Below are 19,686 nucleotides of genomic sequence, written 5' to 3' on the forward strand. Positions count from 1 at the left end.
TGAGCACCGCAGCTATATACAGCGCGCTAAATAATTAATCCCTTCTGCTGGAATGGCAAGCGTATGGGTATACATCACGATCGAAGTACTTAATTTCGCGATCCTGCAAAATTGCCGTCAATTTCGTAACTGTCTCGCGTTTACATACCGTCACCGGACTGTACAAAAACAGAACCACGAATCGATATTAACCATCCGTGTCATTTTGCCGTAAATTTATCGTGAAAACTTGGTATTTTACAATGTTCAAAAGCATATATTACTTGATGATATAAATTACATGTTTTAAAGAGCTACTAATCTAGAACTGCCATGTGATCGTTAAAGCATTTCTAATATGATCTTACGTAAGATTCAGATTTGTTGTTTTTCCAGTTACTCATAGTTTATGCATTTAGCTATGTTCACTGAGGTTTTTATTAAGCTAGAAACGTAATTTCATGTATCTATCTGTTTTTATGATATTACTTTTAATATGGTAATTAATATATGGCAGATATTTGGCTATAATTACAGGTTGGTAGTACGTCCTTTTTATAAATAACGAAACTTACTTAGTTACATATTAGAAACCATTTTTATTCTTCAACATAAAATTGAGACGAGAAATCACACGTATCAGTGATTGTTTCACGCTTGTTTTTCTCACTGTGAAAAGTGAAAGTATTTAATGATAGGAAGATGCGATTGAATCGGACATGATCTAAACGCGATATTCAAAAATATTTATCTCAATACGAGTGATTAGAATTATCGCAAGGTAGAAATTAACGCGAGGCGACGGCGCGACATAGGATCGCCGCAGTAGCGTCCGACAATGGGAAATCGTGGAAATACGAGCGCGATTCATTACACGTCGCAATTAACGTTAATTAACCGACATTACGGGTAGCAAATACGCGGCGTAGCGGCAGCAAAAGTGTCAGGAATTTCACGACGGTTCACGGTCGGCTAACGAGAACGAAGTAGTGCGTCGGCGTTACGGAAAGTCGTGGGCGGTATGCAGAATCATTAGCGAGCCAAAGAGGGGAGTAGAGAAGGAGAAGATATTAACATAGGCCGGTGAAAATTCAAAGACTCGTTATCATCAGGCAGCCTTCGTTCTCTGAATTCCACGCGGCGGAATAGGACGACCAAGCCGACCTAGTTCTTTATTTCGCCAGTAATTAACTCAGAAATAGATCGAGCCATGATAGAGACGTTTAATCGGTTGGTACCGCGGCTTCAACTTCAATAGAAGAGATTACACGTGTGTTGCGATTCGCTCGAACTTCGTACATACAGTCTAGAAATTTATGGCAGTGTAGCAGGGCAGCGGACGATTTGCGTTGAACCACGGTGTGCTTTCGAGGGACTGGTCGCATAGCTAATATCGCTATTGATATGCAGTTATGTCTTCCGCTGTCTTCAGTTTATTTTCAAACATAAGCCTAAAGCTACGTCTTTGCAACTGACGAATATTTTGTCGATTTTCCATGCTTTTTGAGAGAGTTGCTACTTGTTGCCTGTTTCCACTCAAAGCGTTAGAAATTAAGGACAAATAAGAAACACGTGAAGCACGTCGCGACAGAAACAAATGTTTCTTCGAAGCATATTTGTTGATTGTTTCATAGCACAACTCATTGCTAGGAACAAATGTCGCTTTGAAACCGCGAACAAAATTGTTTGAAACATGCGGCTACAACGGACGAAAAGTTCCTCGTTATTGCTTCAATGAGGGACGCATCTTAGGAAAAATACTATTAATGATGTAAAGACAAGCTAATTAGGAAAGACATAGGACGAGATGGACTTAATTAGGCTTAGAGAAGTTACAAGCTTGTCGAACGAATTAGTAGATGAACGCGTATAGTTACATATTACTAATTGCCGTTTAAGGGCCAGTAACATGAAAACGGTAATTGAACGTTTCCTTTGTCCATATCTTCATTGAAGGTTGTTTCACGCTAGCCCTAGTACCTATACGTAGACTCGTGAAACCCGACGCGACTATAAAACGATCACGAACTTTGGAAATAATTGCACGGTTTATGTTTTGCGTGAAATAGCGTTTATAAGTCGTCGACAGCCATGGTAGTTGATAGTCGGCGAATGTCACGGGGAACATGCATGTATCAAGTCTGGCAACGACTCGACGGACGATGAATATTCGCTTTCTGTGTTCGCGTAAATAATTGACCCGTGGAACGCAAATATTAGCAGGGAACGAAGAGAAGTCACGTTGACACGGAGAAATTCCTCTGGATTGGACGATGCACGTCTCAAAACTCGCGAAATAGGATTGCTTTGTCAATAGAGTAATTACACATCGTTTTCGTAGAGAACAGAATTACTTTAACATCTGTTTATTCTACTTTGGATAAGAAAAATTGAAAAGACAAACCAACCAAGCTGGTTACCGATCCTAAGGACTCGAGTGTACAAAATAATTAATCGGAACAACTGTTCAATATTCTACTGAATAACTGCACACGAACAAAGTAAATCGGTTTGTTGATCCTGAGAACTCGACGAAGTCTACGTTATGTAGATGAAGATTTCAGAATCTCGTTGTCGCTCAGTCCGATCTTTTCCACGTAGTCGCTAAACAGAATTTAGAAGAAACAGGCGGTGGCTACTTTGCGATCTCGATCTCGAGAATCCGTTGCGAGGAAACTGAACATGGCGAATGCAGCGACCGCAGGAATATCCATCTAGCAGTTGAGTCATCAAAATACTTGGGTGCAAAAATAAAACGAGCCACCGCGGGTCAAGATTGTATCGGGACGACAAACGACGAAGTCAGCTCCCCTTTTCTTTTATCTGATCGCGTGACGTATCGGTACCTTACATGATATTTTTACGTGTCACGTTTGCCTCGTAGGACGACCCTAACCGGTAGCGTGGTGGCTCTCGCGGAAGGCACCGCTGAATCCGTAGGTGGATCGAGATACTTTAAACGGACCAGGGAGGTTTGTTACAGCGTACGTTTATACAGGGTTATCGGCGATCGCTGAATCACTAAGCGAAACGTACCAGGCTTCTTTGTCTCGGAACAAAAGTTACGGTTGAAGAGATCGTGGTACGATCGGCCACGGGGTTACCTGTGAGTAAATAGGTCGAACTGTAATACAATGTACTTTCCTATGAGACATCGTCGCGAAAAACTCATATGCTCTCATTGTATTAATTTCAATTCCATAAAATTAAATCATAGTATTTCAAAATAGACGAAAAACGAGAAGAAAAGAAATTTTACGACACGTATTCTCTTAACAACGGATTAAACGAAAGTGTATTTAAGAAAGCCAACACGTGCGAGGTTAGTTTCAATGACTTCTATTACAGAATCTTATAGCAACTATTTGTTGAATGGGAAACTATAAGATAAACAAATTTTAATTATATGCATCGAACGAATATACGTACACGTAAAATTCTTAACGTGAAGACGTATTTACACGGCAATCTGACAATCGATCGACGTAGTCGACATAGTAGTCGAGACAAAATACGAGCATAGTTTATACGAACGTAAGACAGAAAAGAATTTGTGTCGTGGTACGCGTCGATTTCGTGTCAAATTATCGATACTCCGCACAACTACCTAGCGGCGTTTCTCATGTATCCGTGTGCTGCTGCAAATTGGCAATAGGTACATACGAGACGGATTGTCGCCGGTATGAGGCTTCGAACCATTGTTATTTCCACCGACAGCCATGGCGGATTAATCGAATGAGCATCAAATTAAGCGATGTTCCGTTGTAACAGACTTACATGGAAGAGGGCTTCGATTGCATATTAATATTGCGCGGCTGGCCTCGCCTTTGCTTTAGTATGCAGTCGGTCTCATCAGCGGTACGTGAAATTAAACTTGACTACGTCGTAGACGGCACAGATGTAGCCAAAGGAGCAGAGGGTCTTACGAGGTCTCTCTTACTTACGGGGCGGTAATTTTAGCGCATCACTCTTGTGTGCGCTTGTAATTAGTTCATTAACGAATGTGTACGTGGACCGTACGGTCATGACAGGGAGAAACGAGTGATGTTTCGGCGTGCATTGAAATATGTATTTTTCATAATTAAGCTTGTTTACCTGGACGAGCGCGAGTTGCACGAAGCGGAGTTATGCAAACCAGTAATTATTTCGTTAGCCATGGTGTGCTGTCGCAAACGAACCCTGACGACCGAGGCAGAGTTTCTAACGCGAGAATACAGTGTTCTCTCTGGCGTACGGAGATTCTCCGACTCACGCAGAAATGTAAATATTCCTGGAAGACGTTTCGTGTAATATGTATATTTACTTACGTAGCGTCGTGAAGTGTCGTGGAAGAAAACGGAACAGAAATCGAACAGAAACGATAGAAGATGTGTAAACGGTAGCCTGTGTTGACTTCTCAGTCGGGACAAATAAATATCCAACAATTGGATCTACGACCCAGTTTTACGTATGCTCGCGGGTCGCGCCGTCAAAGTGAATGCTGTCTTGGTCCTTTGCATGCGATAAATTTCCCGATGAACGGTGAGCGCGACACGGCGCAGCGGGACGTGCTGGAGTCAACGAGCGGCGAACTCCTGCGTCGGATGTCGACGATAGAAACCGCAAAAGTTCTACGGCACGTAGCAACTGGGTTCCCCTTTGAGGAGGAGCAGCAGTCGGGCAAGGATTTTGCGGTCGGGTAGTATTATGCAACCCAGACCTGACTAGCAATGGAACTGACATCACTGGCAGTTTCCACTTTGCAAGATTCGTAGTCCGGTTTTTCCATGTTCCTGTTTCGCTCTCTTTTTCACATGATATCCTCCCTAGTGCGGTGACGGAAAATCGGCACGAATTGTAAAGAGGAAGAGAGAGAAAAGGAATGGATACAGAAGGATTGCGGGGAACCAGAAAAAAGAGAGAAACGTAGGAAGGAAGAGAGGCAAGGAGAGAGGGAGAAATCGGCCGATTCGTACGTATATATTCGGAAAAGCGCATGGAAAACGAAGAGGTCGAGGAGGAAAACCGCGGAAAAACAGAGAGGATGGAAATGAAGAGAGTTCACGCTAGCTGGAGGATATGCACGTGAACGTTACTGGTGCGGTGGGGAGATTGGTGTGCCTTGCAGAGGGGATTGGCTAGCTGACCTCGTTCTGCTTCTATTCGCTTCCTATCTGTAGCCGTATCTAGTTTACCACTTCACTCCCTCTGGCTGGCTGGTTGACTGGCCGGCTCTATAGTAGCCAACGCGAACTTCCTGAATAAGGTCCTCCCTCGGCACTAGAACTGATCGCTATTCCGAATGGTTCGGTTCGATGTAAAAGGAAAATCGAATTTGACCGATGCCTTTGGGATCGACAGAGAAGAGGGGTTTGGACTAACGGGGTGGAGTAACGGGAGAGTCGCCAGGTGGGCTGACGATCTTATTGGGTGGATCCGTAGCGTCGTAGCAGAGGGCGCCAGGGGGATTTGCCGGAAGCTACTATCCGGTACGACGGGAAATCGAATCAACGTGGAAGGAGATTCCGCGGGCCCTCCGGCGCCAGATTACATACGTTTGGAGACAATTATTGGCAGAAATTCGATTCCTCCGTCACGCAGCCGAGACTGAATTGTTGCGTTAATCGGTCATTTCGATGCTATTACGCGTAGAATGGATTGTCCTTTAATTTCAATCGATCGAGAAGTCTATGTTTCGCCTCGTATCGTGCAATCTCTTCGGTAAATGAATCGACTTGACTTTTTATCGAACCCAATAAATTAACCGGATAATTTTATCGGAGAGTAATCCTCTTAGCCAAGCTTTCCACTATGCAGAACCGCTTCCTTTACGACTTACTTTCCTAGCCAATCGAAGATTTTGTTGAACGAACATTCAAAAGCCATCGATTTAATCGAGCGTAAAACGAAAGTGATCGTTTTTGAAGTTTTCTGTAAAATAGTCGAAATTTTTAAGTAATCGTATAGGGCAGGCGAATTCCAATTGCATCGATGCTTGTTCTCCCCCATTTTTCGTAACTGGCAATCCGGCCGGTTGTCAACATGTTTGTTAAAGGGAGCCAGACGAGATTGAGTGAAACCGACTGCCCACTATGAACACACACACACACACACACACACACACACACACACACACACACACACACACACACACACACACACACACCGGTAACTAATGACAGTTCGAAGAAGTTCCCCCGTTCTCTAAGTTTTCCAATCAACCAAAAACTTGTGAACTGACATTTACCTAGAAGAATCCAGTCCAGCAGACAGACCAGAGATTCGTTTTGTTATCGACGCGGCAAGTAGACGCGATTTTCCACGAGATGGCCGCGATCAATCCCAGTCTTTTGGATCCCGTTCCAATCAGCGTTGCGTTCACCCTCGACCATGGTTCGTACTCGAAACGACGCGATAAAGTTCCAACCGAGAGAAGGGTGGAAGTTTCGAATGTGACGCGATTACGGAGAAAGAAAACGTTTGAATTGTTCTATCTCTTGTTTCTCTTCGAACGTTTCCAATCTGCCGATCATGTTCCATCCGATCGTCGCTGCATTAAAATCGCGTGCAGCAAATAGAGAGGAGACGAAGGCGACTAACAAGGGGACATCAACTGACTGAACGAGACCCAAGTAATTAGGATCAAAGTTAAATCATCGAACTATTTCATCCTCTAAATGAAATTGTGTGGCAATCGGACGGAATTTTGATAAGTTGCTATTGGCCCTCTGCTACATGGGAGGAAAACCGTAATTCAAATGTGTCACTTGGACGTCAAGGTTTTATTGGTTGATCGAACGAAATTAAGTAAAAACATAACAGCGAACATTATGTTTTCTAAATATTTCAATATCTCGTTGCAATGAATATTTCTTCCAGTATTTGTTAAAACGTTTAAGGAACGGGTATTAGCAAATTATTGATCGACTAAAGCTGTAAATTTGTTTATGTAGCAGATTCGGAGGGCGCCCGTAAACATTCAGTTTGTGATTGTATGAGGAGTTGGCTATTAAACTCGTGTTTCGGATTACCTCTAATTCCTCGCAGGCGTCGGGTAGAGGGAGGGGAGATTAGTTGAAGATTAAGCTGTTGGACACGTTACTGGCCATGGCTGCAACCAGGCGAAACTTCTCTAGGGTTTCCTTAGAAGCTCTTCTTTCCTTCGCGAGCTAAAAGTTATCGACGCTACGCTTGAGGCTAAATTGGATAAGCATTGCTGGCCCATAGCTTCGTCTTGGCGAAATGATGAAAGGAAAATGGCGCGGAAGAACCTCGAAGCAGCGGATGCATTTCGAAGCATTTCTTCCTTCAAAATTACAATGCAATTTTTTGTACATAGTTTAACCAGGCAATTGGATTCAACCTCGGAAGTTTTCTGAGTTTTTTTTATCAAGGATATTGTCGTTGGTATGATTCAGCCATATCCATTTTAAATTTCAGCGTACGATGGGTTTGTTTCGAGAACATTTGACAGATAGACGAGTGACGCTTATGATTTGAAAACGATGACATGTCGAAGTTGAAATGACAAGGAAAAAAGAGAAGAATCCAGGGGAAAAGTACTTTTCGCTGTACCACACTAATTTCGTTTTACAAAAGAAAGTGCGGATCGATGCGAAAACCTCGTTACCTTGGAAAGAACGAATCGAGAGAAAAGCTTTATATAGCTGCACTGCAGTAGATCAATATTCGACGGACATATTATAAGAATTGCGTCCCAAATGTAGGATGCTATATACGACCTGGAAAAAGAATGCATAAAAATCCACGAGATTATTTCTAAACAAATATACGAGAATATAGCGCGTCAGTGGATTATTCGTAATTTGTGGAAATGAAAAATCATAGGTACTCTTGGTCTGGATACTCAGCGTAGAATTTTCCAAAATATGTCTCTTTCATCATTTTTTTCTTCTTTTTTTTAGCTGGCTGATCACCGCTCTCTATTTTTTCGTCGACATGCGACATCAGATATTAAATAGAGCCAAATTTATAAAAATAGCCGAAATCATTCCACGTGCAAAATACACCGGGATGTTACTCCTACTTTGTATCATTTTTGCTATGTATTTTACTCGGTAGTGTTTTTTTCTTTTATGAATCCGTTTTCGTAGACGTTCCGTGCGGGATTCAACGAAGACAAAATCAATTCGTCCGAAATCGGAAAACCGACGAACGATTTCCGGATAAAGATGTGAGATAACGATCACAGAGTACAGTCGTAAATTTAGATTAAAATCGCGTCGCCAAAGCTTTTCTAGCTGGGTCCGCGGACACGAACTAGTTTATACGCGTGCGAGTTTGCCGAGCTCGACGCTATTAAATCGTAGCAACATATATATTACGAAATCGGCCACGGAGCTTAACTGCTTACACCGTAGCTTAAATTAGGTGGCGTTCGCTCACAAGCTCGGAACAGCGTTAACCAATTTTATCGTGGCCGTTAGACATGTAAATTAGCTGCATACAAAATAAGCTAATGCAAAACGGAAGCGATCGTATTTAAAGGAGGTGGCTGTGCAACGGAAAGGGGACGTCCCATAGAGAAAGAGCCAGTCATGCGATTTTAAGCTGCGTTCTTATGAAACCCACGCTTACGCGCATTTTTTTTTATTAATCCTCTTATCACTCACGGTCAATCGTGATTAAATCTCGTCAAATGGAATATTTTACTCGGTGGCAACTTTGAAATCAATGAGATGGAAAATCTGAAGGATGAAAGTGTTAACATTAACAACACTGCACTCTAGTTCTCTAGTCCCCTATCAGTAAGAGCTTAACCATTGTTATTCCAAGGACCGATTAGGAAACACGAGTGAAATCCGAGTTCCGTAAGTATCTTTTAATAATCGTTTAATCCCTTGTTAAACTGTCTCTGTTACGCCCGTGCGATCGAGTCGAATATACGAATATGCAGCGGAACGCAAGCGTACAATCCCTTACCCCCTGGTTCTGCATGTTCTTTATTGAAACACCGAACGGCGAGATTAAGCCAGGCTTATAACGATTATGCGTTATGGCTTTGCCGAGGAAACAATTTCCATTATCATTAATTGCGGTTTTATATGCAAAAATGTGGCGGCACCGACCTGGTTTCTCGTTCCAAGCATAAAGAGTGGTAAAAGGTGGAATGGTAAAAGGATGAGGAGTAGAGAGAGAGAGAGAGAGAGAGAGAGAGAGAGAAAGAGAGAGAGAGAGAGAGAGAAAGAGAGGAGGAGGAAGAGAGAACTTGTCTCACGCAATACACAGACGACATTAATCTTTCGGAAGTTGACGGGGTTGTCATAGCCTTGCCGATCGCGATCGCGGCCCTCCATTAATAAAACTGATCCAGCGAATGATTTCACTTGTAGCCATACTGACGTGTACACATCGCGGCGTTACATCAAAAGCCACGCACGGAAGTTTATAGTTCGTAACGAGGTTTACCTGGATTCGTGAGCAAAATGTGATTGTGATTTATGATCTGAAAATAATCGAACGGTCGAAAGCAATTCCGCCCCAGTCCGCCCTTTAAGCGCGGACTGAACTTTTTACTGAATTCTTTCCCCAATTTTTAATACACCACTATAAAAAAAGGTTGGAGCAAAAAGGTAGACGAAATTCGCGGAAACGAGAAGTCGCGTTATACGTAAGGACGATCTTTCAAAGGGTTAATTTCCAAGTTTTTATCGAGCAGCCGTGACGAGAAAATAAAACGACGAGGGTCCAGATGGTCTCCATATGTGCGAAATTTCAAAGAAAGGATTCATCGCGACTAAAGATTTGTCCGGGTGATTCCATAACCTGGAGGTTTCAAAGAAATAACTTCATATTGTATAAAATTCATTCGTTGATTAACCATGAACTTGCAAAAAATTTTCACACCTTGAAATATTGCAAAAAAGGACCACTAAACTAGAATATCGGTGTCTGGATTTCGTTTTTCGATCGATGCATCATAGTTACCCACGAACTGTCGAACAAAGTTTGCGCTTCGGTCTTCTCTTTAGTCGCATTTCTATCGCGCGGCTGATAGCCACCGCGAGCCGATCGATTAAGTGTTGGCCCAAACGTTTAAACTGTCCGATCATTTCGACCCCAAATGCCAGCTAGGAAATACCCGTTGGCAGCGATAATGCAACTATTATGTCTGCGGCTGTGCCTAGGATCGGAGTTGGCGTAGCTAACAGCCGCCAGATATTGCAAGTTAATTTAAACTTTCTCCTGTTTGCCCGCAATCTTGTATGTTCTGACGCATCCGTTGCTATTTCTTACAATAGCACTCGCGACATTTAAAACGCCACATTATTTAGAATAGAGTTTAACCGTAAAACAACGTCCGTTCAATCCCGAATCTCATTAAAATTCCAAGTTGAGGATAGCCGGAAAAAGAGGAAAGCAGTCACGTTAATAAGAAGCCGGTTTCCGTAATGATTTTTTAATAGGACGCGTGTACGTGTTAATTTAATCTCGCACATGTAATCGCGGGATCCTTGAGAAAGAGACACTGAGAAACGTCATCGTACAAATATATATACGCTGCTAGTATTCCTTGTTATTAGAAAACTCTGCTGCTGGTACGGCGATGCAGTTCACCTCGAGCAAACAAAAATTGCAGCTTACTTTGCATCCCTAAACCGTGAGCATGCATGTCCGATCGTCGGACGTAGTATTCCGTGTCGCGTGTATATGCACGGAAATCGATGTATACCGTGTATAACGTGATGCGTAAGTGCAACCTTATCTAAGTGGCAGTTTCATTCTTCGAACGAGCAGACGTTGTCCAGGAAAACGAGAGCAATTGTTCGTATTTCTGATCAGGTGTATCTCTAGGGAGTTGGCAAAGTGTATCGTGACACCAGATGGTGGAGATACTTTTTAATGGAATGGAATCTGCTAGTTGACGCACGTGAACGCGTAATCCACGTGACAAGTTAAAGCAGTTGAACTTCTTCTTCGAAGAAAAAGGTATCTCGTTCTGTTCTTCATTTGTGATAAATACTTTTTCTTATGGTTTCTTTGAACAAGTAGTTTTCTCAGGTTAGGACAAAGCTATTTGAGCGAATTAAGCTTCAATATCTCAAAATTTAACTGTGAACTTTGTGAATAATCAAGTTGGTTATTATGAAACATTGTGGCACTAGTGGTATTTTATATAATAACGAAGAAACAAAAAAATATTGTATCCTCTATTAAAAAGGAGGAAATGACCGGAATAATGTTGCCGTATCCTATCCTTGTTTGATCGTGATTGCTAATTTTTAGCAATTCTCGAAATGTGAAACCCTCACTTGGACGTAAATTGTAAATCTAGTACCATCGTCCCAGGAGAGACAGCCAACGGGAGAACAGACAGGAGTATGATCTTTCTCCGCTGTAAAACTATAGTTTTCTCTGCGAGCCTGTGAGACCGGATAGAGTTCGAGTTGAAGTTTCGCGTGTTACTTCCCAATTCTCATCTCTAGCTGCACACAGGGAAACTTCTTCCCCTGCCTATTTTCTCCTATTCAGGCCTCCGCTGGATGACTCTTGTTCGAGCGGTTCCAGAGAGGACGCGACTTACACGGAAGGAAGGAGGCATTTTACCCTCTATTCCCTCTCCTTTTCTCTTTGTCTTCCCATCTATCGTTCACTCGGCCGTCCTCTTTCCTACTCTCTGCTATCGTTCCTGCTCCGTTAATCCATGTGTGCACACACTGTGGCGCATGCACCGCTGGCGAACCACCCCCTCGAGCACGCGGAAGTTAAACGAAGAGGTAATCCCGAGCAAATATCTTGGAATCAGCGATAGTTGAACTAAGTTACGGGTGAACAACTCTTTCCCGTTTCCGCAGTCAGGTTATCGCACATAATATATCGTTCTCCGTGAGAATATCGTATCAAGCTGGGTCGGTGCCACCGCGAACTGGGGCGAGATGTTAAGACAAATATAGCATGCGTCTTCCTTTTCGTTTAATTTTAGACTTGATTTACTGATGAACTGATATGTCTGAAATATTTAATTGATCTTGAGCAACAGAGGATGCGACCTCTTAAATCGGAAGAGATGTTTTCAGATCTCTCGTTTATTTTTCATATAATTTTCGGCGTTTCTATATATATATACGCTTATCGTAGATCTATAATATATATGATGAGTTGAAAACTCTAGTACCTACTCTTTAGTTCCACAATTAATTAAATTATAATTTTATTCTAAAACAGTGGTTTATACTAATACTGTGATTCTCAACTAGTTATATAAATCTTTGTTTGCGTATCGAACGATAACTTTTTAAGCCAATGCTACCTATAAAAAAAACCTTGGGTTATTTTATCCTATTGGTTCCCCTTTTCTTTTTCTCCGCTTTTACTTCAAGCTTGATGTAGGGATTCTTTTGAAATAGACATCGATGAGGTTTGTATGAATCGACGACGGAATATTACGAAGATTCCTCTCTTATAAATCCGCTCGTGGCGACGAGAGCATCGAAGGGAAATGTGGGTCACCGATTGGATTCCATTCCATGCGTGAAAGCGCGCCAAAGAAATTGAGAAGCCGAGTCGCATATTGCAGTAACCTTGCCCCGTTCGATTTGTATTCGGTATCGATGAGTTTCATGCACATACACGTAAATGTGTACACGTAAGTACAGATGCACGAGACACCTCGTGATACGATATGCGTAGTGGTACGCTGAATATCCGCATCATTACAGAGTTTTTCGAGGTAGAATTACGAAAGCGTTTCGAGCTGACAGGTAGGTCGCGATAGAAATCTAGAGACCATATTCCCGAGGGGAGCAATTAATCAGGGCAATGAATTGGTGAAAATTATGTAACCTAGTGATTATGTAAATTTTAATTAATAGATAATAGCATGTTTTTCTACTGGTTTGTGTATAAGGGTTACTGTATCTTTTGCTTGTTCGTTGTTAATCGTTAATTAGCAGCATACACTTTTCATGAACGCGTGAGATATTTTGTATCCAGAACTAAGTTTCCAAGAAGGATGTTCGTATCTGTATGAATGTAATTTAACAGGTTAGCTACTTCCACGGATGCATTCATTATTTACGCACGTATTATACTATCACGAGTAGGTCATTTGTCGACATTAATATATGACAATTTGAAATAAAATGGTAATGAAAATATTCTCAATGTATCTATAATATTCTTATTAGTAGCGATATGAGCTTCTAAAATAATCAATCCCTTTAAAATAGATTATTTCAGACGATAACTACGTAGAAAAATAAGCACTTCCTTATATTGTATGAACACAATCTTGGTAAAGTTCGTTTGGATTAGTCAACTTAATCGAGTTCAAGCAGCTTGGCTTCGCGCAAGCCTGTGTTTATAAAAGATAAAATAATAGAGTTGATGTTGTTTGAATCAGAGTAACCTTACTGCAAGGGAGATATCTAATGGAAAATTAGAAGAGATGTTACCTCGGAAATTGAATCATGTTACTTAGCAACTATTGTTCCATCCAAATCGATAAAATTTTAATTTCATTTGAAGCTTAAACGAATATTTCTAATTTGAATGCATACTAGTAAAATAGTTTAAAGTTTAAAGTTTCATACTTATTCAAACTTACAGATATATTTTAAATCAAGTAATTATAAATTAAATATTTTGAATTTCAACTCGACTGACCTGCAGACAACTCGACTAAAGTATCCGAGAATAAAAAGAATCGCTAACAATTATTTATTCCCGTCAAACGAAAGTATCCTTTAAAAAAATGCTTTCAAGAAAGTTACGCGGGCGCCTCGCGTCCTCCCTAGAAGCGGCATGAATTTCCAAAAGCGAAGATAACCTTTGGAATTACCGTGGACACGGAAAAAGCTCGCGCTCGTCTGTAATCTTCCTTGCCCGTGAATTACGCGCTTATCGAAGCGCTACGCGGAATCCTTGGATTAATATAAGTTGAGACCCTGCAATCGTGCAAGCTCGCGTTCGACAGCGTGCTATACGCCTGACACGAATTCCATCATTTGGCATTTCCACACTGTGTTGCGTGTTCCCTGTTCGATTAGTCTTTTTTCCCTAAAACGTGGCGCAGTAGTAACAGGTGTCCAATACTCGTGTATAATGTTCAAACAAGCTTTCCATCGTTTATTGGAGTAATCTGGAATGTAACATCGGTTTTCCACGATTCTAACTTCGTCACAGCAAGTCAGGTAGCGACAATGGAGATGCAAAAGCGGCCGATTCACCAATACTGAGGGATCCCAGAATAATAAAGCAACCGTTATCAATTCTTCGAGTAGAGACATTGTAATAGAACGTGGCTGGAGAGCATGGTAGTATGCCAAGAGAATGGAAAGAATCGTCATTCGAGAACAAAAGAGTGAATCATCCGTGGAAACGTAATTGCCGCTTCGGTTAGAATTTCTCAGTTTTCGATTCGAATTTAGTCTGCTGATTCTTGGATCTCAGTTAACTCGTTAGACGTGGACATTAACCTTTACTATAGTCGAACGCCATTATGTGCCCGTTCGCTGCTGAGTATTATTCGCCTTGTTCTCTTACAATGTGAAGATAGGCGAACAAAAAGTAATGGTACAAATTAGATTTTTCGGTAAAATCCTACGTAAATTTTGAGAGCACGATTTTTTATTCAATGTATTTTATGTAATGTATAACTTTTGATTGTAAAGTTCGACATATCATAGATATATCAATAATTGGCTTTTGCTTACTTGAGCTTCAACTTCTAAAATTATATTTTACAAGAAAAATCAATAAATAATCCTGCCTTTTCAATATTTGTGAAATTTATCAATACTTTTCATCGTCATTACATACGCTAGTAATAAAAAACGACGCATTAAGAAAAACCACAACTTCATATAGAAAAATGATGATGGTACACTGTGTTTTAAGTTTACTTTAGAATTTATCATTTATATAAAGCGCTTTTCGAGAAATGAACATTAGTCGTGTTTAATATTAAAGAAACTAAAACACACATGATCATAGACGTTTCCACTCCATTCGAAACGGTGTAACGAAATTAAAATCGGTGATAGTGCAAATTCAACGTAACAATAAAACGGACCAGATACGATTCGAGATTCGGGTCAATTATCGCGTTATGTTTTCGAAACTTTTAAAGACTTAATTGTTACGTGTTTCGCTGGTTGGCGAAAGAAAGCAAAGTTGTGGCTTATGGCAGTAGAGCCGTAGCGCCGAGTCCGTGAACAGAAACGATTAGAGTTTCAATTGAAGTTCATCAAGTAAGTGGATCGTTGGTGGCGGCGCGATGTCGCGCTCACTAGGGTCGGCTGTTAACCCTCCGGCAAGGACAGGCGAACTTCGATGTTGTTTTATGCAAAGTGTTCTAACCGGAAACTTTCATAATTCGACGGGTCGCGATATCGCGCGATTTTGGTCGCGTGCGGTTCGAACAGACGGTCCAGCTAATTAACGGGCACTTCATTTCATCGTCTTCGCGAACGTTCAACATCGTCGTACAAACGTTTCTCGTGGTCTCTCGTTCTCTGTCGGATTTTAAATTTCTCTACAAACTTCTTGTTTGTGTCGGAGCTGATTTGCCATGCGATGGAAATTCGCCGGAAGGCGATGACGCGCGAAGGTACTAAAAGCCACGGAGATGGCTTTATCGTGGCTACGTTAATAACGTTACAAGTTGCGAAATACCTGCCACGATACATATGAATACACGTCTATCCACACGTATAATTTCGTATGATAGCGAATTATATACATCTCTGTTCATAAGTATTAGAACATGCACAGAAAGTGAGATTATCGTCAGAAATTATAAGAAAACTGTTTAAAAATTATAATTTGATTTATAACTTATGTGTATATTTAAATAGAAACTAAAAATCTAATTTTTATGTGTACATTACGTATTTTATATATATGTTTTATAACATCTCCGAGTTTTACATCTGTTTCATACAAATATTTTTGATGAAACTTGGATTTCGAAATTGTGACAACTAAGAGGTACGATTCTTAGTACAACACGTTCCCTCTTCTAACTTATATAAGTAGTTACACTTACAAATTTCTGCATCATTATTTTGCATGAATACAAACTTATGGGAGAAATCATTAATCGTTTTGTTTATAGATTAAGACAATTGTCACAGTTTATATGAAACCATAGTTTGCCTTAATACCTCTGAAGAGTGATGCACATGTGAATTGAATTTGACGTGCGGCTATCGGCACGTCACGCGTGTTTTTCCAGCATTCTGGGCAACGTTTGTCTATTATAACGCGCGCTCTCGCAGATAAATCACCAACTATCGGCTGAGAGCGCTATCATAGCTGTCTCTGGTCACCGTCTAACTTGTCGCGCGTGTACACACATAGAACAGGAAAGCTATGTTCGCGGCTTTTGTCGATCCTGTCGCAAATAGAAAATAATATCGCAAGCTGGGCGATAGTTGTACAAAAGCGCGCATACGTAACGGCGAAACGCACGATTCACAAACACCGACAGTGGGAATAACGCGGCGCGATTCATATGTTTCAGTTACGCGGATTCCACTTTCATCAGCGTGGCTCTATTTCGAAGTACACGCGAGCCGGCTCTATCATCAGCTTTTTATAGTGTCGATTTATACGCGCGGATTCGCGGCAGCTTTAAAACGTTGGTATCTACGCACGATCTCGTAAAGTCCACGGAAAATGATGGCGTATTTAGATCACGTTGGCGCCACACAAGAAAAATCTCGTTCCGATGATTGGGAACGCTCAGCCAGTATGCTGAGTGTGTCGACTGGAAATATGGAATTAATAATTACGTACAGTCGTACTAGTTTTTGCTTCTTATTGAAACATGGACTCTTGGGGATGACCTAAACTGCCTTTGTTCTGGAAATATGCGAAACTTTTGATATATCGTATTCTTATCTTTTTCTTGTAAGAAATATTCCTGGAAAAGAGCTTATCAAGAGAAAGAAATGTAATAAAGGGAGGAATCCTTGATGACAGAGCTAGATTCATTTCGTATAACTTCCCAGAAATATCGCCTTATCTCACTATAAATATTAGGGAAAGATGTGTCGCGAACCGAGATTCGAACTTTAGTCTTTTATTTCATTGGATATTTAACTTAACCGATTGAATTATTGTTTCGCGATAATGTCGCAACAAATCCTTATCTTTCCAACAACGCAAAATCTTGGTATACATACAAAAGCAAGGTAGCTGTTCTCAATATTTCATGTCCGCCGCAAACAAATCTACAGAGCTGTCTACTTTCCATTGGAAAATCGACGTGGCTTTAAATCAATGCGAAGTCACCATTCTAGATCGACTGCATAAGAATTCAGGAAGCGCGGGGGCGTGCATGTTGAGATGACGGTATTCCGATTTGTCAGCGACGAAGAATTCAATCAGGGTTGAAAATAGCAGGAAGGTAGGTAAATCGGCGTCCGTATCGCTGCGTCTCCACGATAGAGGCAAAAACATATTCCATTCCTATTACGCGGCTTATTCCTCGGCCCAATCTACCGGTATTCCTCACGCTGCCAGACGACACGCGCGACTGAGCGAGGCGAGGCGAGGCAAGGCTACCATCGCCGTTTTCCCTTTTGCAGACGGAATATATAGCGCGGCGAATACACCCGTTTGCGCTGTAGAGTGGCAACCACTCTTCCGGTATTCGCCACTCGATCTTCAATTTCGTCCCTCTATAGACGAAATCCCAGCATTCCCACGAAATCCGCGCTATTTCGCGCTATTCGACTTGCCTGATGCTATCCAGCCTCCAGGCCACCCCTTCTTCTACCATTTCGCGTATTTGCAGGAGGACTACTCGTTTCTCCGGCCGTGTTCACGGCTGCCGACCGTCCTTCCCCACACACGTGTGTGTTCGAGACTGTCTGCAAAACTTCCAGCAACGAGCACACAGGCCCGATCGTGCGTCATTGCTACCCTTTGCCCAACGAACGAACGTCGAATCCTACCCCCATCGATGTTCCCCTCGTCCCTTGGCTTCTTCCTTCTGGCCTTTCTTCGACCCCTCTTTCCACGCGTGCAACGATTTCGAATAGAACACGAACAGTACTGTACGCGCTGCATCGAGTTTCGACTACTTGCCCTGGCTTTAGCCATGCTCCATTTTTCTCGATTCTCTTCGTTGCTTGCCTTCCGGTCTTTCAGTGTTTTCCTGCCTTGTTGCTCGTCCGCCAGCTTATTCGGCTAAATGGCAAATATTCCGCCGCTGGTCTTTTGGTTCTGTTGATTGGATGGTTCGGCCGGCACGCCTGAATGACTTGATACGGAACTTTTGGATCAATCGCAGTGCTCCGGCTACGTTGCTGCTGCTGTTCGATTCAAAGCCCATAAGGTATTCGTTCCCATCTTCTCTGTCTGTGTGCACGCGTAATCCTGACTCCCTGTTGTCGAGAGAGCTAGCTCGGTCCATACCCTGGAAACGAGCCTGTCAGTCGTCTCTTCGATCCTCTTGCTCGCCTATACGTGTATGTACGGATTCTGTATCCGTTTTCCGCTTTTTGGCAATTGTTTTACCCGGATGCTACAACCCGTGATCCTCGCGCACTCTCGGCTTCGAAATTTATTTATCCGTAACGTGGAAAACGTTCAAACAAGCGCGCAGGGTGAACGTTCGCTGCCACGGCAGGAATACCGAGGGAAATATGAAGAACAAACGAAAATCGTGCTCGGTGAAGATAGGAAAGGGGAAAGATCGAAAAGAATTTTCATAGATCGAATCGAGCGATGTTTTCAATCCAATCTTCGCGTCTGTTTTCGCCGCGTTCGTGATTTCGTTGCACGTCAGAGATATAGCTGCGTTCAGTTCCCGCGTTGTGTTCCATCCTGTTGCCCAAACAGAACGTGCTTTTCTCGTTCGTGTCTCTCTTTTATTCAGTTTTATCTCTTGCGATTCTCCACCCTTTTCCCACCGAACGGACGATTAAATTAACCCGACTCTATGGTCGGAACTGAATTTCTCGAAAGGAAATTGAACCGCGGCCAAGAGTGGAAAATTCACCGAGTTAACTAATGTCACGACAAAAAGGTATGTTTATCGGTAAATGAATTTTCTGCGACATCATAGGCTGGATAAATATATCACTTTGCGTATCAAAATTAACAGTGGCTCGTGAACTTTGCAAAGCCTCCGTTTCCATTTTCTTCGATCGAACAACGGTGCCGTTAAAGAATAGTGGGAAAAGTAAAAACACAGTAAAGGGTAAAGAAAGAGAGGACTGATGGGATATAGTTTCATAGCGATGCAGTTTTAACGTTCGTTTACATTGCACGTTAGCGACGAGTATGGCACTGGTACAATAAACCACGATTGGCTACACGCGAGCGGAACCGCCCAATGGACATGTCCGCAATTTATTACCCTTTATATCACGAACGATGAAACAGCCTCCCCGAAGAGAAACAGAGCGAAGGATTGATAGGCGTGGAAACAAACGAACGAGCGAAACCGAGGAATTGAACGGAAAGTGTGACGCAGGAGGGAAGAGTGGCGAAAAAACGAGACGAAACGAAGGCTCAACCGTGGAAAGTTCGCTAGGGGCAATTGAATCGGTTTCACCCAATCAGCGACGCCGTTAATAGCAATCAACGGTCCTTCCCTTTCGGTCTTTGGCAAACGATCGGACTAATTACTGATCGGGATAAGGCGCGCGCTGTGGCAATATGTGCACGGATATCGGACGTGCCGAACTTGCTTCCTTTCCTTTCCGCCCTCCCTCGTTTTCTACGTCCAATCATCTCCTTCTCTTCGTTTTT

At 42.1% G+C, this 19,686-nt stretch overlaps 1 protein-coding gene across 1 annotated transcript in view; it reads left to right on the forward strand.

The window, feature by feature from the left end:
• Positions 1-19,686, forward strand: part of LOC100644690 (MOXD1 homolog 2) — a 173,183-nt gene that overhangs the window by 124,904 nt on the left and 28,593 nt on the right. The gene's annotated exons all lie outside the window — the stretch shown is intronic.

The sequence above is a fragment of the Bombus terrestris genome, chromosome 12, assembly GCF_910591885.1.
Source record: "Bombus terrestris chromosome 12, iyBomTerr1.2, whole genome shotgun sequence".
Lineage (NCBI taxonomy): Eukaryota > Metazoa > Arthropoda > Insecta > Hymenoptera > Apidae > Bombus > Bombus terrestris.